Source organism: Pan troglodytes, chromosome 2 (genome assembly GCF_028858775.2).
Source record: "Pan troglodytes isolate AG18354 chromosome 2, NHGRI_mPanTro3-v2.0_pri, whole genome shotgun sequence".
NCBI lineage: Eukaryota > Metazoa > Chordata > Mammalia > Primates > Hominidae > Pan > Pan troglodytes.
The window spans coordinates 25,308,095-25,335,871 of NC_086015.1; positions in this window are offsets into that span (position 1 = coordinate 25,308,095).

Here is a 27,777-nt window from a genome sequence, read left to right on the forward strand (position 1 = left end):
AATCCACATGTAGAATACACTACAAAAGCCAGTTTTCTTCTTCATTTTTCCCACTCCATTACTCATACTAATACTCATATTGTTTACTCATCTGCCTAACTTATATTTTTACTCATTTCCTCTAAGAATTCCTGCGTCTTACTACTATTTTTAAACCAATTATCAAAAAGCATGCATAAAAGTTACAAAAACCTAACTTAGGAACATTAAAAAATATTCAAATAAATGGAAAGGTTTTTCTTGGCTTTTATTAGGATTCAATATTACATATATGGTAGTTCTTAAATTAATAGTGGAAAATTTTGGTGAAGAAAAAATAATATTAAGATAAACAGGCCTTCCCTATTAATATTTAAAATATATTTCAAAACTGAAATAATTAAAGCTCTGTGGCACTAGCATAAAAATAGACATAAAACAAATTCATGTTTAATTCTTTTTGCAGACATATGTTTTCACTTCTGTTGTATAAAATCCTTATAAACAGAGTTACTAGTTCACATGGTAATTATATGTTTAACTCAACTAGAAACTGCCAAAATGTTTTCTAAAGTGTACTATTTTTGATTCCCATCAACAGCATATATGTCCAGTTGTTTCATATTCATTTAGTCAACAATTGGGATAGTGTGTGTGTGTGTGTGTGTGTGTGTGTGTGTGTGTCTCTGTGTGTACTAGCTTTATAATGGTTGTCTATGGGGTATCTTATTGGGGCTTTAATTTGTCTTTCCATGATGATTAATTATGTTGATTGAGCATCTCTTCAGATGCTTATTGATGACTCATGTTTCTTCCAATCTATGGTGACAGAAAGAAGACTGGCAGTTACTTGGGGGCTGGTGATGAGAGTTTGAATCCAAAGCGACATGAGGAAGCTGTTTGAGTTGATGGAAATGTTCAACATCTCAACTGTAGTGGAAATTATTCATGTGTATATATTAGTCAAACTTTACCAAACTATACACTTAAGATGAGTACATATTACTTTAAATAAATTATACCTAAAAGCTTTTTTTTAAAAAAAAGGAAATGAAATATGAAAAAATACATTTATAAGTGAATTTGATTAGGATGCGACACTTCCTATTCCAATGTTAAGATTTCTTAAACATAGATAAAATATATATTGACTTATTTAATGGGGTAGACTATAAATCAAGATTCTTTAGGTGTGATTGTATTCAAAATAATGTCCTTTGTTAGAATAACATAGACCTACTTAATATATAATTATTAGACAGCTTTTATTGATATATAATATACATAGTATACATTTCATTCCTCACAGTGGACAGTTCAATGATTTTTTGTATAGTCACAGAGTTGTACAACTCTCACCACAATCTAAATTTTGAATACTTTGTACCCCTTAAACAAAACCCCAAGCCCATTAGTATTCACTCCTCATTCACTTCCCCACCTCCATCCCTAGAAAAACACTAATTTTTCTTTCATTATAGATTGCCTATTCTGAACATTTCATGTAAAAACACTTCATATAAAAGACAATCTATGGTCTTTTATAACTGGATTTCACGCAGCATAATGTTTTCAAGATTCATCCATAATCTAGACTGTATTTGTATTTATTTTTATGGCCAAAAAATATTCCATTGTATGTATATACCACATTTCATTAATCCATTCATTAAATGATGCACATTTGGGTTGTTTCCACATTTTGGCTACTATGAATAATGCTGCTGTATTATTCTGTTTAGGCTGCCATAACAAAATACTACAGATTAGTTGGATTAAACAATGTAAATTTATTTTTCACAGTTCTGGATGCTGGGAAGTCCAAGATGAAGGTATTTGCTGATTTGGTTTCTTCTGTGGGCTTTCTTCCTTTTTGTAGATGGCCACTCTCTTGCTGTGTCCTCACATAGCAAAGAGAGAGTGAGTTCTAGTGTCTCTTCCTCTTCTCATAAGGGCACCAGACCTATTATATTAAGGCCCCACCCTTAGACTTTAGTAAACCTTAATTACCTCCTTAAAGGACCTAGCTCAAAATATAATGATATTGGAGGTTGTTTAAGACTTCAACATGTAACATTATTTGGAGAGAGGGACATAGTTCCCTATAGCAGCTGCTGTGAACATTCATGTAAAAATCTGGGAGGGAAGTATATTTTTATTTCTCTTGGATAAATACATAGGAGTGGAATTGCCAGATTATATGGTAACTCTATGTTTAACTTTTGAGGAATGGTCAAACTACTAGAAAAAGCCTAGATTGTCATGAAGGAAAGTTAAGGATGATTCTGGGGAGGGCCCAGAAGAGACAAGCTGTAGGGGAAGCCTTAATCTTCTTGGAGATTACTTAAGTGATCATGATAAGAATGTTGGTAGAAATGTGAAAGGTAAAAGCAATTCTGATGAGGTCTTAGATGAAAATGAGGAAAAATATATTGGAAGCTGAAGGAAAAGCCATTCTTGTTATAAAGTTGCAAAAAACTTGACTGAATTGTGTCTGTACCCTAGTGCTTTGTGGAGGGCAAAACTTACAAGTGATATACTAGGATAGCTGGTGGAAGAAATCTCTAAGCAAAATTTTCAGAGTGTAGCATGGCTTCCCTTGACTGCTTATAATAAAATCCAAGGAGAGGAAAATCAATGAAAGATGGAGTTTAAAAGAGAAGCAGAACTTAAAAATTTGGAAAATTTTCAGTGTTGCCATGTAAAAAATAAAAACTATGTTTGGGAGAGGGTGTAGCCCAAGGGTGTAGCCACATGCATATTTGATAAGGAGGTTAGTATGGATATAAGGAAGCCAGATGCTATTCCTTAATCAAAACAAGGAAAGAATGACCTCAAAGGCATTTTGGATATCTTCAAGGCTGCCACTTCCAAAACAAGCTCAGGGTACCAGGGCCTTGAGGGTAAAAGGGTTTCAAAGGAGGGTCCTCCTGGAACACTGGGGCTTGCTGCCCAGCACCACCTCAGGTCTCTGCCCCTGTATCCCTGTGCAGTTCTCCTTGGCTGCCCCAGCTGTGGTTCAAGGGAGTCCCGGTTTGGCTCAGGTAGTCTTTTTTGGAAGGCACAAATGGTAAAGTTTAGTGGTGTCTCTTCAATGTCAACTCTAGGCATATAGAATGCAAGAGCTGTGCAGTCACTACAGAGAGCCCCCACAGGGTCATGCCTAGTGGAGTGATGGGAGTGGAGCCACCAGAGACAGTCCCCACTAGGCCAACAGCCAGAAAGCTGTGGGCTTGGGGCCACCAGAGAGAGCCCTCACTGTCTGTGGAAATGAAGCCACCTCCAAGATGCCAGATTGTGAAGCCAACAATGTGTGATTCCAGCCTAAGAGAAGAGTAGGCATCTGATCTCAACACCTCATAGCTGGGGTGTGGGTTGCACCCAGTGAAGCGGTGAGGGTGGGGTCACCCTAAGCCTTGGCCCCCTGTCTCAGCATGTCCAGAAGGCAGAATATGGAGTCAAAAAGGATTATTCCCAAACTTCAAGTTTTAATATTGTTTGTCTTGTTGGTTTTGGATTTGCTTGGGACTTCTTTCTTCTTGCCTATTTCTCCCTCTTGAAATGGAAATGTATATTATGTGCCAGTCCCATCTTTGTATTTTGAAAGTGTGTAACTTGTTTACTTTCACAGGCTCATAGTTGGAGGGGAATTTGCCTCAGGGTCAAATACGTCTTTGGGTCTCACCCATATTTCATTTAGATGACACCCTGGATTGTAGACTTCTGAATTGGGGCTGGAACAAGTTAACACATTCAATATGAAATGAGTGTATTTTGCACATGAAAAGAACATGAATTTTGGAAGGCCAGGAGTAGAAATGCTATGGTTTGAATGTATATGACCCTCCAAACTTTACATGTTTGAACTAAAACAAGTAGGTGATAGTGCTAAGAGGAGGGGATTTGGGGAGGTAATTAGGCCATGAGGACTCTGCCCTTACAAATGGAATGATATTATTGATTTATAAAAAAGATCGAAGAGAGAAAGCTAATCCATCTCTTCCGCCATGTGAAGACAGCTTTCATCCCTTCCACCTTTGCCACCATGTGAGGATGCCACTAGAAAACATCATCTGTGGAACAGATCCCTCACCACACACTGAATATACCAGTGTCTTGATCTTGGACTTTTTAGACTCCAAAACTATAAGGAAATAAATTTATATCATTTGTAAACTACTCAATCTAAGATATTTTGTTATAAAAGCAGGAGTGGACTAAGACAGTCTATCTAAAATTTATCAATTTTGTTCATCTTTTTTAAAGAACAAGGTTTTGGGGGTCTATTTTTCTCTATTGTTTTTCTATTCTAAATTTTATTAATTTCAATTAATTTTTAAGTCTTATTTCTCTGAGGACCTGGTAATTTTTTTCTTTTTTTTTTTCTGTTTCATGACTTATCTAAACTGTTTTTTGAAGTCTATTTTTTCCATAGTTCTTCTTTGATGGTGCACCTTTAAGCGTGCAATCACCCTGGATGACAATGTTTTTAGCAAGTGTCTCTTCACCTGTTGCTTTTCCTGATCTTTGTTAAGTTATCTGCCTGGTTTGGTATCACACTCAGCTATGTGGCTCCACTAATGGGCAATGATTTGCTCTATTGTTTTCGATAATGCCTGGGGACATAAATTATTTCACAGTCTGATCCAATTAAATGCAGGCCTTGTTGCAGAGGTAGTTTTACAGGCCAGTCTTTGGGATTTGTTCTGACCCCTGTAGGGCTCTTTTTTTCTTTTTCTTTTTCTTTTTTTCTGGTAAATCTCCTAGCATATGGTTTAATTTGTTGCTCTTATAGAGCTATCGGCCTTTTTAAAAGATTGTTTACTACCAAAATCTTTATATTTTTGAAAGTGCCCTTGGGCTTGAATTTCTCCACAGTTTCAAATGTAGTCAATTTTTTTTGAGAAAGCTTTTGAGCTCTCTCTTCGCAGAAGTGTTTCTCCCACTGCCCAAAATCTCTGAGCCATGGTGTCAGAGATTAGGGTGAAAGTCACACCTTTGTTTACAAGCATGGCAGAAAATACGGGTGGTAGCCTCTTGTCTTCTCACCTTACTTTCTCTAGCACTGACCCTCTGCTCTACCAGTGAGCTAGGGTGAGAGTGATAAGGAACTGAGTATTCCTGGCCTGCCTAATGGAAATAGGGACTCCATTCTATGAATGGTGTTGGGGTGGAAGAAGTTTTAAGTTTACAAGAACTGCCAAACTTAGTAAAAACCTTGCCAGATCAGTGTTGTTGTAATAATTATTTGTTTCCTAATAAAATCTAGTTAATTGTTATCTATCTGGTTATTTCCATTTCTTACAGTATGAGAATTACTAATCAGGCATGTTTTACTTACTGATGTTGCTGTGATATTTAATTTAGTAATTTTTCCAAGGCCATAAACTAATTTAGACATTCTTTACCCTTTTCAGAACTATAACTGATATTCCTGAGTCTAGTAATTTAAGTTGGGAGAGGCACATAGACTGGTATATAAGGTGAAAGAAAGGATATTAAGAAATTAGTCTTCTTAATATGCTATAATTGTTCAGATAATTCTATAATGTGTGTTTCAATGTGTGGGTTATTGTCTGCATGTTTAAAAAGAAGAGAAGATCCTAAATATTACTCAGTTCAATATGTTTTTGTAGAATTCTGAGATAAATGTAAAAATTAAGCTGAAGCAAAGAAATTCCTCTTCAAGAGACTGATAAACAGTGCCTGTTTTGACTAATATCAGAATGTTATCTTCATTTTTCTGGTCTCTCATATAAGAAATTGGAAAATAATAAGGACACATTTCTTCCTGCTTTCACTCTCATTGTTTACATATCAAATCCATGTCAAAATCCTAATCATTACAACATACAGTAAAAATCTTTGGACTTTCATTAATTTATATATTTTATGTAAATCATTCTGTTGCAAGCCACCATTATCTCCCACCTGAATTTGTGCAATAACCTCCTAACTCCTCCTCACCTCTCATCGTTTTTAATTTTATCCTTCTCAAAATTCTTCTCTATATAGTGTTAGACTTTTTAGTCACAAATCTGATAAAAAGAGCCACCTGATAAAACCCTTCAATGGCATTTTATTTGAGGTAAAATTTCTTATCTTCATTCTGCTCTACAACAGTCTGTATAATCTGACCTGTACGTATTTCTTCAGCATCCTCTTGTACCCTCCTCTAACCAGATGCTTACCACCTCAGGGTTCTTTTTCATGCTGGGCTGGTTGCCAAGGTGGCATTGTTTTCCACTCTTCGCCTCACTTTTCATTTAACTTAAATTAAATGTCCTTTCCTTAAAGAAACTTCACTGACCCTCCCAATCTAAATCTGACACTACTCTGACAATCTCAAATATATTAACTTCATATTATTTGCCACTATTTAAAATATTAATAGCCTGTTTGTGTGATCAAAACATCATAATATTCAATATCACGCCCAGGAATTTCAAGCTTGCTTAGCTCCTCTCTGCAAACTTAATCCCCCCAAAACACACCCTACCAGTCTAGGTACAGGTTTTGAAGGATCCACATTTTGGTCTACAGAATTCCCAAAGTATAAGGGAAAGGTATCCACAAGTGATGGATAGGAAGTAGCAAAGGGAAGTCTTGTAATCCAGCTGCTCATTTTCTTCTGCATGATAATTAACCTCAAAGGCCCAGATATAGATGAAGTCAAGTTTCCCTCCATCCCACAGATGAAACTGAAGGATTACCTCATCATATAACTCCATTCAGGTGATAGCAGATAATCACTTGTAAAAGAGATGCTGAGTACATTGATCCAGCAAAGTGCCCGAGACACTCCTGGGTCCAATCTCTGACACTTCCTTAGTGCTTGTCTCATCTCTGGCAACCAGAGTTGTAGCTACTTACTCCTCCTTACTTACCATACACTGAATTATTGATCAAACTTAATTTTGAACTATTCTCTGTCTAAATTAATTTGTATGTGTATACAAAACTTTATTTCATATAAATATATTAATTTACCCAAAATTCATATTACAAGTAACTTGCTTAACTCTCTTACAAGACAAAACATTTCTTCAAGTCACATTATTCATTCAATTAAATGTATCATACATGTTCTTGTCTCTGAGCCCATTAACCTTATTATAATCTGTTTTTCTGTTTTCTCTGTGTATATGAGCGCAAACATCTTCCCAGGGCTTAGCTCCAATTCTTACGCTTTGAATGACTTCTTTCTATGTATATTATTTTCTACTACCCAACCCGTTATGAAATTTTATATTGCATTTTATGTTATTTACTTTGTATCTGTGCCTTCTTGTTCTGTTAATCTTTTTTATATATGTGTCTTTTCTATCCAAGGGAAAGTTCTACATTTTTACTGCTGAGGAGTAGAAAAGTGTTTTTGTATTCCTAGAAGATTTTATATATATATATATATATATATATGTGTGTGTGTGTGTGTGTGTGTGTGTGTATATATGTGTATATATATAGATATGAGAGGAATAATACATTGATGACAATTCTAGATATTTGAAAGCTATGCATACTTCAGAATCAGCTTGCTAACATCTTTATTCTCTGGGTTTTTAAGAGTTTTATCTACAGGTATTTGTATCACTTAGATCTCCCAGCCACTTCTTCTGTTTGCATAACTCATTATAGGGGATATATTGATCCTATTATACAGTCTGTTTCCCAGAGCTAACATATTGCCCTGTATATAGTGACAGCCGCATAAATGTATGTTGATAATGGCACTATTGCAACTCATATTCAATGCCTGCCTTTTTCTTATTCAAATAGTTGAGCATATTTTTAAATATATGTGTTCAAATACTATATAATCACAATGATTATATTGATTGTAATGCACCTAAACAGAACATTATGCAAGAGGCATAAAATACTATCCATTCTTAATATTGAAATTAGCTTAGTTTCAGAATTTAGGGAGAATATAGCTAGCATGATCCTTCTCAGGGCTGTATTTCGATTCTTTTTTAACAGAATGCCTCTGAGTAGCTATTAAAAAATTAGTCCAAAAGAACTGGAGATCATGTCCTCATACACAGAGTTGTACATGCTGAGGGTGTAACAGCCACAGTGAAGGGAGTTCGGATGAATATCTGCTCTGGTAACTGGAAAACAACTAAAGCAACATATTTCTAGGATATATGGATCAGGTAGACCTAGCATTGAAGCATACTGACAAATAACTGATTGATGCTCCTTTCATTCATTCATTTTACCAAGATTTACTGAACATCTACTATGTGTCCCCTGAAAATACAAAGGTATTTCCTACAAGGTGTATATGGTCCCAGGTTGAGCTAGAATGCTGTTCTTCCTTGGGAGCAAAGTTTTTTTGTTTTTTAATCTAGTTTTTATAAAGGCAGAAGATAAGTTCTTGTTGATAGTTTCAATGATGTATCTTGGACCAAAAATCAGAATCCATTTTAGGAAAATATAGGCAGATATTCGAAAAATTATAGCATAAACTATGTCCTCTCCCTTCCTCAGTGGCAACCCAGGATTATTTTAGTGTTTTCTATCTCTTTTGATCTTACTGTCCACTTCCTTTATTATAAAGATAAGCCCTGTAAATCTTTACATCTGTCAATATCCATGTTCTTTTATCAAAAAGCATCTGAAACACATTCACACCCAATAATAAATGGCTTAAAGTCCCTTAAACCATTATTGTTTTCCCATAGGTATTTTCATTTTAACCAGAAAAAAAAAAAAAGTAATGGCAATAGGTTTGAGGACCATTAGGTAGTACGTTGCAGGCCAACCACACTTTAAAGATGGCTGCATATACTAATTACATCTAAGAATAGAAAGTCCTAACACAAGCAGAGAGTGATGAGATTGGATCGACAATCAGATTTACTGAAGAAGATAATCATTCACTGTTGTTAGCTCTCAATAGGCAAAATTCCTTTCTATAGGAGTTTTCATAAAGTTGACAAATCATGGTATTGAACCCCACCTGGCACAGTTCTGAATCCCAGGTGAGATGGGCAATATGAGTTAGTGCCTCCTTTGTCAAGTTCTGTTAAGGTCGTCCTTAGCACTCTGATTTCCATGTTGATAACATGGAATAAGTTTGTTTTCTCATCACTATCACTTTTGACTTTTGTACCAGTAATGGCAGCCAAAAGGCCCTTAGTCATTGCTGTTTTTCCTACATTTATTCCGAGACATTTCAGGACTTAAGATCAGGTCAGAATATTTTCTTTCTGCTCAGTAAGATAAAACCATATTAGAATTCAAGACGGAGTTATAATGTTTCTCACAGCTGTTTAGAGCAAAAATATACAGAAGATTTAGTTGCAATATAGTTATTATAGTTGTATCTTTAAACTAATGCTACAGTCACTTGTGGGAGTGACAGTTTCAATGCTAAAAATTCAGCCTTACAATTGGCTGAGTAGATACTTAGATTGTGATTTATCTTCTACGTGATTTATATTTCTGCTTCGTACAAACTTCTAAATCAACTTGATCTCAAAGTTGGAGGTTTCTTATATACAGGGATGTGAACAATTATTCTTACTCTGTAAAAATTTAAAGAAAATTAGTTTCCATTTTCATTTTGCTTTCTTTCTTTTTTGTCCATTTGCTTTTGCCTAACTTGGTAATGCAATGCTCTCATTTATTAGCAAAGTTTCTCTATACAGAGTGCTGAATTCCTCGTGATAATTGTTTACTCTGCCAAGGTTTTAAACTATGAGAAAAGTTTTCTAAAATAGGCTGGAGAAAAGAAATCAAGGGCTATATTTGAACATCAGAAACAAATTTTTCTTCATCAAAGAGAAAATGGTTAGAAAATGTAAGCCTAAAAGTTAGCCCAAAACAGAGATTAATTTTAATTAAGGCTCAGAAAAAGATGACAAGAGTATTGATAAATGACTTTCTTTGCTTTGCTTTCCTTTCCATTTTCTTTCACGATGTATGCTTGAGGTCAGAGGATTTTCTAGGCTTCAGTAGAGGCTCATTATAGAGTAAAAAATCATGGCAGTTTCAGGAATTCCAAATGAAGAGTCACTAGTGTTAGGCATGGTATGATGCTAAGGTACATCCTCAGACTTCATAATTATTTTAGTCTAAAATATTCACTGAGCTCCTGCTAACTAAAAGACATTGATCTAGACACTACAGGGAATACAGAGCTAGACAGACTTAAAAAATCCAATCTACTGAGCTATTGACATAGATGTACATGAACTATATAGGGAACCAATATGAGGCAGGGAACTGGGCTACAAGTTCACGTTGGATACAGGGGTAAATAAGGCTTCAATGCGATCAGTGAATACTGTAGTGCCCAGGGAGAGCTCTGCATCCACATGGACCTAAAATGTGCAAGGGAAAGGAAGCTGCTATTGATTAAGCACTGAATCAGTACTAGGCACGCCAGTAGGAGTTTTATATATACTTTCATCTTTAATTATTACAACAGTCTTGTGAAGTAGATGTCAACCCCAATTAGAAAACTGAGGCTAAAATGATTACAAAATGATCTCCATTAGAAGTCATTAATTAAAATCTGTATATTTCAGCATGGTTTCTGTAAACTCAGTAGACCCTAAGTAAAAAAAAATATAAATTACTGGTTGATTACTTCATGTATTTATTATGAAAATTCTGCCTCACTATATTTTACTCTTAAGCAAGGTCTCTCTGCCCTTCATCTATTTCAACATATAGGGTGGGTAATGTTCAGAATTTAGAGCATTCTTCTAGGAATGTAATCAGAATCTATCCCCCAGCATTCCTCAAAAACAGTAATTTTGAAAACAAATTCAAACCAATAGAGAAGCTGAAAAAATAGCCATACATTCAACACTTGTAATATGTTCATTATTCAACAACTGTCAAAATTTTGGTAAATTTCCTTTATCACACTCCCATCCATTCTTCTCTATTTTCCCAAGAATCCAGTCTAGCTAGTTGTCATGTAAAATATCTCACAATCAGAGTTTACAGGATTATTTTCTCATGATTAGATTCAGGAGAAAAGATTTTTGGTAAGAATATTGTGTTATATAATGTTATTTATGTCTTTTTAAAATCACATTGGAAGTACATAATACCAGGTTGCTCCCTGAATGGCAATGCTAAGTTTTGACTCTGGGTTTGTGTGGTTTCTACCATTATCTCTTCCTTATAAAAGAACCATTTCCTTTTTATAAGTAATAAGAAGTCTATGGGGTATACGGCATAAAACTTAAAGATAAGCAAATATTATATTTCCTAACAACCTTTCACCCAGTAATTTTAGCATTTATTAGATGCCCCTTGCCCTGACAAAATACTATAATGTAGTTATATAATGATGATTTTTAAATTTGAACATTCCTGCCATGTATTTTAGTTGGCATGTAACAGTATAGTATTGAGTTTATCATATATGTAAAAGCAAAGTGTATGAAAATCATACCACATAGGTTAAGAAGAAAAAAATTGAAGTATATTAGTTTGTTTACTATGCTATATGTGCAATGATATATTATCACTTGAAAGTAAACTGTAATAAATTAAGATACGAACCCTAAAGGGATTACTAAGTTAACAATCTAAAAGTTATAGCTAATAGGCTAAAAAAGATTAGTTTAAATCATTTTAAAAATTTAATCTAAAAGAAGGCAGAAAAAAAAGGGAAACGAAAAAACACAGTCTAGTTCAAATGTAAACCAAATAGACGATAGAGTTAAACCCAATCCTGTTAATAATCAAATTACATGAAAATGATCTAAACATCTTAATTAAAAGAAAGAGATTGTCATATTGAATAAGATAGCAAGATCCAACTATATGCTGCCTTATAAAAGGAATTTCAAATAAAGACACAAACAAATTAACTATAAAAGTATGGCAAATGATATACAATACTAACACTAATAAAAAGAAAACTGAAGTAGCTATATTTTATCATAGAAAGTAGATTTCACAGTATATAATATTAGCAGGGTTAAAAAAGATAACTTCATAATTATAAAGGAATCAATTCTCCGATAGAACACAGCAATCCTAAACATTTACACACATAGTAATAGATCTTCAAAACACATGAAGCAAAAAACTGATAGAACTGCAAAGAGAAACAGACAATTACCACTGAAAATGTCAATGCAACTCTCAATAAAAGATAGAAAAATAGAAAATAATCAAGAATATAGTAGACATGAAAAACTCTATTAACTTATTTGACCCAATTGAATTTTTAAAACACTCCATGCAACATTTCCTCAGATAGACTGTATATTGTGGGCAATAAAACACATTTTGGTAGATTACAAATGATGAATGTGCTACAAAGTATATTCTCTGATCACAATGGAATTACATTAGAAATTAATAACAAAACAGTACCAGAAAATTTTAAAAGGCTAATCATAATGACTAGAATGTGGAACAATTGAAACCCTCACAAACTGCTAGGACATACTCACTTTAGAAAAGTTTGGCAGTTTTTAAAAAATGTAAACATCCACCTCCCATGTGATTCATTAACTCCACTCCTAGAGAACTGAAAGCATGTAACCATAAAATCCTTGCATATAAGTATTCATAGCAGCATTATTTGTTAGAGGCAAAAATGACAAGTAATTTGTTAGAGTCAAAAACTATAATGGACATAACTGTCCATTAATATTTGAATGGATAAACAAATTGTTGTATATATGTATATACACAATATATACACACTATATACATATGTACAATGGAATACTATTCAGTGACATAAAGGAATAAACTATTGACATATACAACAGCATGAATAAATCTCAGCATAATTATGCTGAGTGAAATAAGCCAGAAAAAGTGTATACTATGTGATTCCATTTGTATATAATTTTAGAAATAGCAAACTAATCTAGCATGACAGTTGACACTTAGACTGCATACTTTTAAACATTTGCAATTTATTTGATGTCAACTTTACCTTAATAAATCTGATCAAAACTAAGTAGAGTAAAATTAATGGCTCAAAAATAAAAGATACATAGAAACAGGTATGTATAGACCTCAGAATAGTCTCCCCCTCACCTCTGTATCTTTCACCACACATCATACAACAGAATAAATTACTAATGCACAAGACAGAACAAAAAGAAATATTCAAGTCCTAGAAAAAGCATAGATAAATGTCTTTTAACTGGTTACTGTTTTAATATAGGAAGGCCTTAATTTTAGTTATTTTAATTTTACATTTTATCCTTCTCTGAATTATTTTATTATTTGTGTTAGCTCTCTCATAGTTTGTCTTGTGTATGTCATATCATATCATCTGCAAATAGAGAGATTTACTCTTTTCCAATTCTTATGTCTCCATTAGATCTGCTAATGTCAGTTCTGTCAAAAAAAAACGCATATGCCTTGTGTTGAATACCAAAGATTCATAAACTCCCCCATGAGCAAAATTTAATCTAATTCTCTTTCTTATTAGATATCAATAAAAATATCCTAACTGGAACAATGTTGAAGGCTATTTAAACATTCATATACCTAGTATTTAAAGGAAAGGAGACACTGAAAAGAAGTCATTTATCTTCAAAAACCGCAAGTTGCAAACACATTATGTGCATCAATGAAGTTCTTAGGATTCAAAAAAATGATATGGCAGAAAAATAGTTTTCATTCATTGCCTTATTTAATTCTCAGAATAGCCCAAGATGGTAGGTGATATTATTATTGTCATTTTATACATAAAGTCTCTGAGGCTCAGAGGGTTTTAATAAGTTGATAATAGTCACCCAGTAACTAATTGTGGAGACACTATTTTAATTCATGTCTACCTGCTTTCAAAGTTCATGATCTGACCATTGCTTTTGGCTAATTTCAGACTATATAAAATTTAGAATTTTACATTGAGTTATCTATTATTGTGCAACAAATCACCCCAAAACTTAGTGGCTTAAAACAACAATTAGAAAGGCTAATATTTGGGCAGGATTCAGTATAGAAGTCTTCTCTATTTCCCACAGCATCATGTGGGTTGGTTTGACTGGGGCTGGAGAATCATTTTGGAAGATGGCTCACTCATATGGTTGGCAAGTTGTTTAGGTCTCAGCTGAGTGCTTAGCTGGGATTGTTGGACAAAATATCTACACACAGCCTATTCAAGTAGACTCTTTGCATGGACTAGTTTTGGCTTCTTCGCATGTGTAGCAGCTGCATTCCAAAAACAAGCATCATAAACGTACCATGAGGAACCTAGATTGTCTTTCATAACCTAGTACCAAAAGTCACACAGCATAGTCACAGCTTACCCAAATTCAAAGGGAAGTTACATGAACCCCTCACCTCTTACTTGAGGTGTGTCAACACCACATTATAAGAAGAACATGTGGGATAAGATATAATATGGGAGCTATCTTTAAAATATACAATCTACCATAGAAAATCTGCAATATTTATTCTCAAAGCATATTCGATTAAAATTATCTGACATATATCTTAGTCCATTTGTGCCACTGTAATAGAATACCTGAGACTACATAAAACAACAGAAAATTATTTTCTTACAGTTCTGGAGGCTGGAAAGCCCAAGATCAAGATGCCAACATCTTGTGAGGGCTTTCTTGCTGCATCCTCATGTCGTGGAAGATGGAGGGGCAAGAGAGGGTAATGGGGGGCCAAATTAACCTTTTTATAAGCCTTAATTCCACCCACAAGGGTGAAGCCTTTATGGCTCTATTACCTCCCAAAGGTCCCAACTCCTAACACTGCCACAGTGGCAACCAAATTTCAACATAACCATAGCAACATACATGCCAAAATAATGATTTTTAGGTATCTGTTGAGAATTAAATAATTTAAAGCTTTGATATCAAGACCTGGGAATGGCACTTTTTTGTTTTGTTTTGTTTTGTTTTTGAGACGGAGTCTTGTCCTGTCGCCCAGTGGCACAGTCTTGGCTCACTGCAACCCCCATTACCCGGGTTTAAGCAATTGTCCTGTCTCAGTCTCCTGAGTAACTGGGACTACAGGTGCATGCCACCACACCCAGCTAATTTTTGTATTTTTAGTAGAGATGGAGTTTCACCATATTGGTCAGGCTGGTCTCAAACTCCTGACCTCAGGTGATCCACCTGCCTCAGTCCCCCAAAGCTCTGGGATTACAGGCGTGAGCCACCACACCCAGCTAGAATTCACATTTCAAACAAATTATTTAGGTGGGTTTTATGCATCCTAAAATTTGAGATCTACTTGTCCAGTCCAATATTCTCATTCGAAGGAAAAAGAAAATAAGAACTAATGCAGTTAAATTGCTATCCCAAGAACACAACATTAAATATGGTATTTTCAGCCTCTTCTTTGGAGCATGAATTATTAGGAACAAAGTTATTTTTTCTTTATACAATAAATGTAGTAACTATAATACAGAGTAAATCTGAGGGAGAACACTAAAAACTCCAATGCCTAAAGGGACAATGAGTGTGGAAGACCTGGTATTAGATACAATGGGAAATTCAGGAAAAAGGGATGAACAGGAAACAGAATGATCAAAGGTCATAAATTGTTTTTGGCTGAAAGACCTCTAGAGAGGTCTAACTCTCACTAGAGAGTGCCTCACTCTATTCATAGTGGGCAGGAGATGTTTATTGAATGCTTATTGAATAAACAGTAGGATTACCTGAGAGAAGGAAGGTTTCAAGGCCTGCAGGAAGTAGCTGAAAATGAACCGATGATATGCACTGATTTGTTTGTCTTAGATTTTAAATGGATGTACATTCTGTTTTTCCCTGTCTCTTTGGGTACAGGTACACAGAGATATCCATATAAATATACAAACATACACACTTACGTGAATAAAAGCCTTTGCTGTTACCATGATTGAGCAGAAACAATTCCTTTAAAATGTATAATTTTACGAATACTCTGTCACTTCCGTAGATGATAAAGTCAATGAGGAATTTATTGTTTTCCCAAACAAGTAGAAGTTCTCCAAAAGGCTGATGTCAGTGCTTTCCAATGGACAAGATCCCTGCAGACCCCTGTTTGTGACCCTTTAAGTGCTTGCCCTCTCTAGACTCTGTGAACAATAGGCAAATACTCAGATACCCTTATTTCTATGCAAAAAAAAGATAGATATATATTTATATATTCTAATTCTGATGGAGAAACTAACTTTGGTTCATCAAAGTACTTCTAAATGAAGCAGAAACAACCCTCTCCTTTAATAAAAAATAAATAAATAAATCTCCAAGGTAAATAGCCAGAGGCATAGTGGCAAACATAAGACTTGTGTTTAAACTTAGGGGACAATGGATAAAGCGTATTTAAAAGAATCAAAACCAGCTTTAAAAGAAAAAAAAAAGGGCTGCTGCTGCTGTTAATATCTCTGCTGATGTGAACCTCTCACTGGCCTTTGCCTATCAGAGGCAGTTGAGATTCATCCACATGCCCGTTTTGTCTTTCTGCTATTGCTGATTGCTAATTTTGTGGGTATTAATTACAAAGTTCAGTCCTTCCCCTATTGAGTCTGAAATAGAGAATGAGGGCTAAGTATAGAACAAAAGCTGTCAAATTCCCCTATCCACTCAGTACATTTAAGGCCAAGGACACGCAAAGCAAAGAAACACATTCCTCCCCTTTCAGGAAATTTTCTGTGAAATTAGGATGACTCAAACTTTCCTTCTAGGTCCTTAAAGGGTGGGTGTTACAGACATTCCATTTTTGAATGGCCCTAAAAAGTCTTTCTCTGTAAGATATGGGCAGAGGGGTAAAATTATCTCAGCTCATTGAACACAAATAAATGTTCTGGCCATTCTTTCCTGCATGATTAAACCATTGTCTTAGTCACAGCCTGGCCTCTAATTCTCAAATTAATTCATTGCTTTAGAGTTATTTTTCAAGAGGAGAAAATAAGAAAAAGAATTTTCTTTCTCAGTGAATAGAATTAACTATTTCACTTTTCATCTCAGGGACAAATCCCACACTCTGGGATTGCCAACTGGTTGTTTCAGCCACAAGGTTCAATATGTGGCACATCCTCACACTTTCTTCCCAAGAATGTGTTTCCTGGTTGGCAGATTCCATATGAACCAGAAAGGAGCGCTAGACAAAGAAAAAGCCAATCCACCACACTAGTAGATTTAACAGACGGCAGTGATGAACTTTTTCTCTGCTAATTACAAAGATAATTTGACTCAAGTGTACTATCAAGGAACTTGTTTTTCCCTCTTCCTTCTCTTCCCGCCCCATCACTCTTTTTTCTGTTCTCCCCCTCTACAAAATATGTGTCACATACAGTTACTTAGCTGTTACTTTTTGAAACTTTATTGTGTCTTTGAGTTTTCATTTTTCACTCTACATTGAGTGAGTGGTTTGAGGGTATGAAAGGTTTCTCCTAATCTCTTAACTATTTGTGAAAATATTAGTTCAAGCACTTCTACCTTCATCCCCTGGACTTATAGCAATGACATTCTCTTTTTATCTTAGATCCTTCAAGAACTACTTTTCCCTCACTTCCATCACCTATATATTATTTTGTTGTGGTGGTTCATTTATTTTGCTAAGATATTCTTAGAATGAGAAGAAAGAAATGCCTATTGTTCCAAAGCTTATCTCTTAGAATGTTTTAAGGATGTGAGAGTATGGAAAAACTTTTAAGTGTGGAGGAATTAAAAGTAGGTCAAAACAGAAATGTAATATAACAATTACCTGTAGATTTTTATTAAAGGGACTTAAATAAGTTTCAAAGTCACTTTATAAACTTTAGAATAATCTCTGGGCAATCAGCATTTTCTCCTTTTTCTCCTGCAAAATTTTGCTTTCTAAACCCGGGCAATTTAAAAAACAATGAAGAACGGCACTTCTTCCCATAGCCTTTCTGGTTCCCTGTTATTTTTCATAATGTCTGTATTTCTGAAAAGTTTGCCATTTGGAAGAGTTTTTCTCTATGTAGATGAATGACTCTAAATGTTTAAGTTTGTTATGTTTGTTAAGTACATATGAAATTAGATCTTTTATATATTTAAATTAGATGAAAGAATAAACGCCTGTCTGACAAAAATACAAAAGCCCCTTTCAAGATATGATCTTGAAAAAAAAGTAAAAGCCCATTCCCATCATAGGTCTCAATTTGAAAATCTGTGTTCATCTTTTAAAATACTTTTTAGAATTAATGTGCTTTCATGGAGATAAAAATGGAAAAATAATTAGACACTATCCTTCTTATTTGCATTCTTCAAACCCATTCCTGATTAAATAAAATTAGTAGGATTTTTTTTTCATTGATGGCATTTTCTGCGGAGTGGTAATTAAGTCTCAGCCATGATGAGTGACCCACCAGCGCCATAGGAAACCCATTTCCAGAGACACAGCTCTCAACTAGCCTTTCTAATAAGCAGTTGTTTATGAAATGAGGATTTTACAGACTGTGCAGCGTTAGAACCAACATTTGCGAACTCCATAAGGTAAACTTGAGCTTAAATTTTCCTTTGCGAACTGCTGAAATCTGGCCATAGTTCCCCTGGGGTTTGTGCGTGTGTGTGTGTGTGTGTGTGTGTGTGTGTACAATGAGACTGAAAGGAAAAGATTCAAAATCCCTGTAAACTTGCTAACACAATGTGCAAATCACTGAACCAAGTTACAGCGTCTGTTGGGTAGAAATGGCAAGAAGCCAGAGCTGAAAGTAATGGTGTGGACAGCCTCACTCCATTACTTACAAAGCAATTGATTCTGTTGTAGCCATTATATCACTCTCAATTTAAAAAGAAAAAAAAATGGAGGTGGTTTATCATCTCTGCCTCTAATGGATAAGAATATAAATTTGCTCTCAATGTGGGATAAGTGAACTAAATATAAGGTGTTCAGCTTGTCAGTCTCTGCATCCAAGCCAATGATGAGAAGACATATGCTCAACTCTGTTGCCAACTTTCATATTTGCTTCCTGTGAGAGGGCGTTCCTGGGTTGTGTGCTTGTCTAAATGGCTTCTGAAAGTCAAACCAGACTGAGGAAAAAATAGATATTTATCAAAGTCTGTCACCCCAAATGCTTGACTCTAGTGTATGATATGATGATTAAGATAGCAGGAAGATTTTTTAGGGTCTGGCATCACTACTGTTTTCTGTCTTTGGACATGTGATTTTTGTTGCATTTATACTATTAGCTGGAAAGAAATAGATTATTGATGAAAAATACTTATATCATTTTATGGAGAAAATGTTTTTTAAAAATTTAAGCTGATGACTCCCTAATGCTAAAGCCAGTTAGAGAAAACTCTGTACTTTCCTGTCTGATACTCAATACAAAACACACAGTCGAGCATACACGATATGCTTTTTATTAGAAACTTGTTCTGCTAACACTGTGTTAAAAATAAATAAATATATCCAAGAAGACAATATAATATCAGACAGGAAAGTTAAGAGAGCAAATTAAGAATGAGGAAAGATATGTTTTATCAGATTGCAGTTGCTTAGTTAATTGTTTATGCAAATTGCTCTCTGCCAGTTGGTTTGATTGCTGGGTATGAAAGGAGAAATCTGGACATGGTTATAAAGGGCTTTGCAGCATTGTTCAAGTTGGCAAGGTTATGAGCAGTTCATGTCTCTGGGTTTAATGTAATAGTTCTCAAACTTGGCTGAACATTGGAATCACCTTGGAGCTTTAAACCATACTGATCCCTGTGTTTCACACTCAGAAATTCAATTTAACTATCTGGCTTTTCGTCTGGTTATCAAGACTGTTGAAAGCTCCGAAGGTGACTCCAACTGGCAGCCAGAATTCAGAACCTTGACTTTCAGAAGTGAGATTCCCCAGTCATGTCCAACTGTTTCTTAAATGTAGGCATTTGAGCTCAAATTAGTCTGGGTCTTAGGAAATCCCTGTTACCATTAAAGGAAGAACAGGAGACATCTGCTGAATAGGTGAAACACAAGGACATTTTGGGGGAGTGAAACTATTCTGTTTAATATTGTAATGGTAGATGTAAACTATGCATTTACCAAACCCATTAAACTTTATAGCACAGAGTGAACCTTAATGCATATACATTAAAAAAATATTTAGGAGGTTAAGTTATTTCAGTATAAAATTTCAAATGTAACAAAAGATGTAACTGTGTTACAAATGTATGAAATAACCTCACTGAAAGAGAGAGAAAAAGGTGCTAACCTAAGTAAGTTTGCAAAATGAGTGAGGTCTGTGAAACCAAAAGTGAAAGTTATCTAAACACTGTACCGTAGTTGATAGGTTGTGTTACATGTCAGTACAGGTTACGAATTCTGAAACTACTCTGGATGCACACTGGAACTGAACAATTAATGAAACGGATGGCAGACGGTGGAGGGAGATTTCTCACTGGTGGAGTGTAAGATTACAGAGAGTGATCTATGTGGTAATGAATTAGCATTGGAAATATCAGTATGAGCTCCTATTTAGCTTAATATTGATAAAAGTGTTAGAAGTAAAGATATATACATATGTATATATATATATATATATATATATATAGACATGAGTTTGTATACACATATATATATATTCCTTCTCTGTCAGCTCAGAGGGTCTAGAAGCAATGATATTCTAGTGGAAATGCAGAAATATAGCACGTAGATCTTGGTTTCTAATGCTATTCTACAGTACAATGTAGAGCTCCTTGCAGAAATGACAGATTGTAGAATTGGGGTAGAAAGTTTACAAGATGAGCCTGGAGTATTTGATAGTGCCAGGAATTAAGAAAAAGCCATTACAAAAAACAAAACAAAACAAAAACACAATGATAAGGTATGTTAAAGGTTCACAGGAGACATCTGAAAGAACTCCCAATAGCCAAAGTTAGAACAATTTGAACAACAAATAAAGTGATATTTGATTATAACTCAAAGTATAAAATTAATATCCAGATGTAACTTACAGGGTGGTGGTACTTTTTAAATGTAGTTTGCACATAGTGACTTCCTTGCAAAGAGTACAATATGGAAAGCAGGAAAACAAAAAGATAACTTAGAGTGGAGAAATTCAACAAACACTATTCATCCACACAATCAAGTGATAAATCAAGTTGGTATTATAATAAATACCTTTTATAAAATGCAATGATATTGGACTTGACTGTAGAAAGAAGACTGTGGTCTTCCTTTCAAAAACTCATTACTTATCTTGAGAAAAATATCAGACAAATAAGAATTCAAGGACATTGTACAAATACCTGACCAGCATTCCTCAAAATTCTTGAGATCACTCAAAAGAAAGTGACATCAGCAATATGGCGAAATAGGAGTTTTCTAGTTTCACTATCTCTCACAGAAATCCAACTAGCAACTATCCACAGGCACAAATACCTTTGTGAATATTCTGGAACTTAGTAGTGAGGCTGAGATACCTCCTTGGATCACAGAACTGAGAAAAGCTACATTCAAAGGGTAGAAGAAATGGTTCTCTTTGACCGCAAACCCCCATCCCCAAGCCAGCACAGTGCCACACAAAGAGGATTTCCCTGGACCTATGGTTTCTTTAGTGGGAAAAGTAAGTTGTATGTGGACAATCAGCTTCCTTATTATTCTGGGACCATTCACAGATGACTCACACCTGTCTCATTAGACTTAACAAGAGCGTCAGGACTATGTGGGGAGATGGACTTGATCCTGGTGGACCTGTGGACCATGCTTCCTGCAGCATAATGTCATTGGCTAGTCTCTTTAGTGAATGTTTCCATTAGCTGAAATGCAGAGCAATGGCCAGGGTCTAAGCACTGGTTCCAGTGAGCCCCACCCCTTTTCTGTTTCTAACTGATCCCAGATGGTCTGGTCATGCATGGCTCTACTTAAGCCTATTATAGGTTAGGAGGTAAAAGCAAGTCTATCCATATCTGTGAAGCATAGCCTGTAGCCCTGCCCACGCTGTGTGGCTGAGGAGCAACCACAGAGACTTCACCCAGCCTCAAAGACCAGCACACATCCCTGTCCAATTACAGATTTCAAACAACAATATTGCCCAGCCAGGGAGTACAGCCTGCAACTCTGCCCAACAGAGATAACTGCAGAGCCCAGTCAGCAACTTCACCTAACGGCAGACTCTAGCCAGTGATTTCACTGGACTCCAGAGCACAGCTAGCAGTAGCGTTTGGCCTCAGAGCACAGGAAAGCTACCCAGCTCAACTAGAGAACTTGACACCAAGGTCTGCCTGTCTAGGGTTGGTACTAGCCAGCCCATCCAGAATTCCAGTCTAGCCTAAATAGTAAAGGTCTATCACCATCAAGAATACATGCAAAGGCAGAAGAGATGGCTATATCCTCTAATGCACAAGCATCAATGTAAGGACATAGGATGATAAAAAATTAGGAAAATATGACACCACCAAAAGAAACTAACAAAACTCCAATAATGAACTCAAGAAGAAAGAAGATTTATGAAATAAAAAATAATTCAGAATAATTTCCTCCACTTATTAGAGTTCAGAGAACTCTAAGAAAATACAGTTAGAAAAATAAATGAAATTTGGAAAACAAATCATAAGCAGAGTGAGAAGTCTGACAAAGAAATAGAAACAATTAAAAAATAGAAATAGGAGATAGTACATTTGAAATTACCCAATCACAGGAACAAAAAGAAAAAAAAAGAAAAGGCATATAGAAAATATGGGACATCACTGAGCAAACTGACCTTCACATAATAGGAAATTAAGAAAGAGATGAGAAAGAAAAATGCCTGGAAAGCATATTTAAGAAAATAATTGCAAAATTTCTTGAAATTTGGAGAAAGATGACAACATCAAGATACAGGAAACTCAGAGGTTGCCAATCAAACTCAACTCAAAGAAGATTTCACTAAGACATATCATAATCAAATTATCAAAAATTAAAGACAAAAAAGAATACTGTAAACAGTAAGATATAAACATATCACATTAAAGGCAGCTCCAATACAGCTTTCAGAGGATTTCTCAGCAGAAACCCTACAGGCCAGGAAAGAGTAGAATGATATGTTTATAACACTAAAAGGAAAAAAAAACTACTAATCAAGAATACCGGGTAAAGCTGACCTTCAGAAATGAGGGAGAAATAAAAACTTTCACAGAAAAACAAAAGCTAAGGGAGTTAATCACCACTAGGCCTTCTGTACAGGAATTACTAAAGAGAGTTATTTAAGTTTAAATAAAAGCTTTCTAATTAACAACAAAAACATATGAAAGTAAAGAACGCAATAGCATACATATTCATACACATAATTTTCTCATACAAAAATTTGTAAAGCAATTTTTTCCAAGTATAAATGACAAAAGACAAAACAAAAACAACTGTAGCTACAATAAATTATTGAGGGATAAAGATTACAAAAAATGTAAATTTTGACATCCAAATCACAAAAGATTGAGGGAAAGAAAAATGTAAAGTTCCTGTATTCAATTAAAGTTCAGTTGTCATTAGCTTAAAATAGCCTGTTATAAGGATAAGACGTTTTGTGTAAGCCTCATGGTAACCACAAAGCAACCTATCCTAGTTGCACAAAATATAAAAGAAGGGATTCAAAGCACACCACCATAGAAAACCATCAAAGCACAATGACAGCAAGAGAGAAAGAAAGAAACAAGGGACCTATGCCACAATTAGAAAACAAGTTACAACTCATACCACAGAAATACAAAGAACTATTAAAAATTGCTATAAACAATTACATGTCAAAAAATTGGATAATTTAGAAAAAATCTATAAATTCATAAACACATAAAACCTACCAAGATTAAATCATGAAGAAACAGAAAATGTGAACAGACTAATAACAAGTAAGGAGATTGAATCAGTAATACTTCTTCCATCAAACAAAAACCCAGGCCTAGATACCTCACTGCTGAATTCTACTAATAGCAATTCTTCTCAAATTCTTCCAAAAAATAAAAGTGAAGAGCATACTTCACATTAACCTAACTCATTTTATAAAACCAGCATTATCCTGAAACCAAAGATAGACAAGGACACTACAGGAAAAGAAAATTATAGGCCAATATTCCTGGTGAACCTAGATGAAAAAGAATCCTCAAAAAAAATTTAGCAAACTGAATTCAACAGCACTCTTCAGGATAAATGTGATTTATCCCTGGCTTGTAAGAATGATTCTACACATGCAAGTCAATAAATGCAATACATCATAGTAACAGACTGAAGGATAAAATTTACCTCAATTATCTCAGTAGATACAGAAAAAGCATTTCGTAGAATTCAACACCCTTTCCTGACAGCACTATCAACATGTTAGGTATGGAAGGAATGTACCTCAGCACAGTAAGGGCATTTATAACAAATCTGTAGCTAACCTTATTCTCAGTGATGAAAAGTTGGAAGCTTTTCCTCTAAGATGAAGAAAAGTATACCCACTCTTACCACTTCTTTTTACCATAGAAGTCTTAGCTAGAGGATCAGGCAAGAGAAGGAAATAAAAGGCATCCCAACAGAAAGAAAAAAAAAGAAAATTTTCTTGTTTTGCTGACAACATGATCTTATATATAGAAAACCCTAAAAACTCCACCAAAAAACTTGGAACTAAAAAACAAATTCAGTAAACTTGCAAGATTCAAAATCAACATTAAAAAAGTAGTTTTTATATTTACTAATAATGAACTATCTGAAAATGAAATTCAGAAAATAATCTCATTTATAATGACAACAAAAAATATTAAATTCGTAGATGTAAGTTTAACCAAGGTATAAAAGACTTGTGTAGCAAAAATTATAAAACCGTGCCAAAAAAACTGAAGAAAACACAAGTAAATGGAAACATGTCCTGTGTTCATGGATAAAGAGTGAATTAAACATTGTTTAAATGTTCATGCTATCTACAGTGGTCTCCAGATACATTGCAATCACAATCAAAATCAGAGTGTCATTTTACAGAAATAGGAAAAACAATCCTTAAGTCCATATGAGTTGCAAAAGATACCAAATATCCAAAACAATCCTGAACAAAAATAACATAACTGGAAGCACCTCACATCCTGATTTTAAGACATATTATAAAGTAAATGTAATCAAAACAGCAAGGAATGGCATTAAAAACACACACATTAACCAACTTAAGAAGTTAGAAAGCCCAAAAATAAACCGAAAAATTGATGGTCAATTGGTTTTTGTTAAAGATGTCAAGAACACACAATAGGGAAAAGACCATTTCTTCAATAAATGCTGTTGGGAAAACTGAATATCCACATACAGAATAATAAAATTGGACCCTTGGTTCACATGATATACAAACATCAATTCAAAACGGATTAAAGATTGAAATATGACACCTGAAACTGTAAAACTACTAAAAGCTAAAATGGGAGAAAGTTCCATCACATTGGTTTGGGCAGCAAATTTTTGGACAGGACCCTGAAAACATGGGCAACAAAAACATCAGACTAAAAAGCTTCTGTAAAGTGAAAAAACAAAAGAAAAAGAAAAATCAATTGACAAAGTGAGGAGGAGACAACTTACAGAGTGGGAGAAAATGTAAACCATATATATTAGTTCGTTCTCATGCTGATAATAAAGACATACTCAAGACTGGGTGATTTATAAAGGAAAGAGGTTTAATTGATTCACAGTTCCGCATGGCTGGGGAGGCCTCACAATTATGGTGGAAGGCAAATGAGGAGCTAAGTCATGTCTTACATGGCAGCAGGCAAGAGAAGGAACGAGAGCCAAGTGAAAGGGGAAACCCCCTTTAAAATCATCAGATCTCGTGAGAATTATTCACTGCCATGAGAACAGTATGGGGAAACCAACCCCATGATTCAATTATCTCCCATCAGGTCCCTCCTACAACACATGGGAATTATGAGAGCTGCAATTCAAGATGAGATTTGGGTGAGGACACAGCTAAACCATATCACCATACATCTGATGAATAGTTAATGTCCAAAATATATAAGGAACTCAATTAAGGAGCAAGAAAACAAACAAGTAAAAAATGGGCAAAGGGCCCAAAGAGACATTTTTAAAAAGGAAAACATACAAATGGCCAACAGGTACATGAAAAAACACTCAGCATCACCAATCATTAGGAAAATGCAAATCAAAACCATGCTGAGATATCATCTTATGCCTGTTAGGCTCTTATCAAAACGATGAGAGATCAACGTTGATGGGAATATAGAGCAAAGGGGGCTCTTGTACATTGTTGGTAGGAATGTAAATTAGTACAGTCCTTACGGAAAACAGTATGGAAGTTTCTCAGAAAACTAGAGAACTACCATATGATCCAATAATCCCACTCCTGAGTGTATATCCAATAGAACTGAAATCAATATTTTGAAAGGATATCTGCACTCTCATGTTCATTACAGCATTATTCACAATAGCTAAGATATGGAATCAACCTAAGTGTCCATCAATGATTGAGTAGATTAAAAAACATGTGGTACGTATACACGATAGAATAATTGTCAAACTTGGAAAAAGGAGAAAATTTTGTCATTTGTAGCAACATGAATGAATCTGGAGGAAATAAAGCTAAGTAAAATAAGCCAGGCACATGATCTCATTTATATGTGGAATTTTAAAATGTTGAACTCATTAAAGTGCAGAGCAGAATGATGGTTCTACTCTGAGAACTAGAGGCTGAGAGGAGGGGATCAGGATGGAGGGAATGGACAGTTTTTTTAAATCAAAGTTTACAAAGTTTCAGATACACAGGAGTGATAGGTTTTGAGATCTATTGCACAGCAGGGTGACTATAGTCAAAAATAATGTACTGTATATTTCCGAATATCTAAGGAAATAAATTTTTAAGGTCTTACCCAAAAAAAATAGATAAGCAAGGTGATAGATATATTAATTAGCTTGATTTAATCAATATCATATTTTACCCCATAAAGATATACAACTATGATTTGTTCATCAAAAATAATATTAATAATAAAAAGAGAAGAAAACAGAAAAAACCTCTGGGATCATCAAAACGAGAAGTGAGAGAAGTCGTCACACATGAAAGGAGACATGGCAACTAAATATAATACCATTTCCTGAATGGGATGCTGAAACAAAAAAGCAACATTATCTAAAAAGGAAGGGAACATGAAAATCTTATGAGCATTAGTTAATAATAATATATAAATTTGTTTATTATCACAAGTAGACAATAGTGTTATAATATGCTAATAATAAGGGAACTGGGTATGATGAATATAGAAATTCTGAACTCTCTTTGTAATTTATCTGTACACATAAAATTATTATTAAAAACAAAGTTGATTGCAAAACCATGCACATAGTGTATCTCATTTGTCAAATTCTTAAATGTTTCAAAGATATTAATGGTCTATCCCTTGCAAGCATGTTATATCTGCAAAAAGATTTTCTACTTGCTCCTCTGAACCTGGTTTTTCTCCTTATTAGTCTTTGTGAGTATGTGAGTGCACATGTGTATGTAAAGTAAGTCCTCACTTAATGTTGTCAATAGGTCTTAGGAAACTGTGACTTTAAATAAAATAACATATTACAGAACCAATTTTACCGTAGGTGAATTGATATAAACAAGAGGTAATTTCCTACAGTATATTTCTGGTCACAAAACATCACCCAACTTTTAAAGAAAGGCCAAAACACACCTAATATTAAACATTGAAATAAATGTAAGCTATACATACATTTAAGAAAGAATAACAAAAACAAGTACAATAATTATTTACCCAATTATTCCAGTTCAGGGCTGCTAATGGCCAAAATCTATCCTGGTAGCTCAGGATGCAAAGTGGGAACCAACCATGCACAGGACACCATTCCATTGCAGAGTACACCCACAAACATACCCATACTTACTTATACTGTGATAATTTAGATGTATTAATTAACCTAATATGCACATCTTGGGGATGTGGGAGGAAA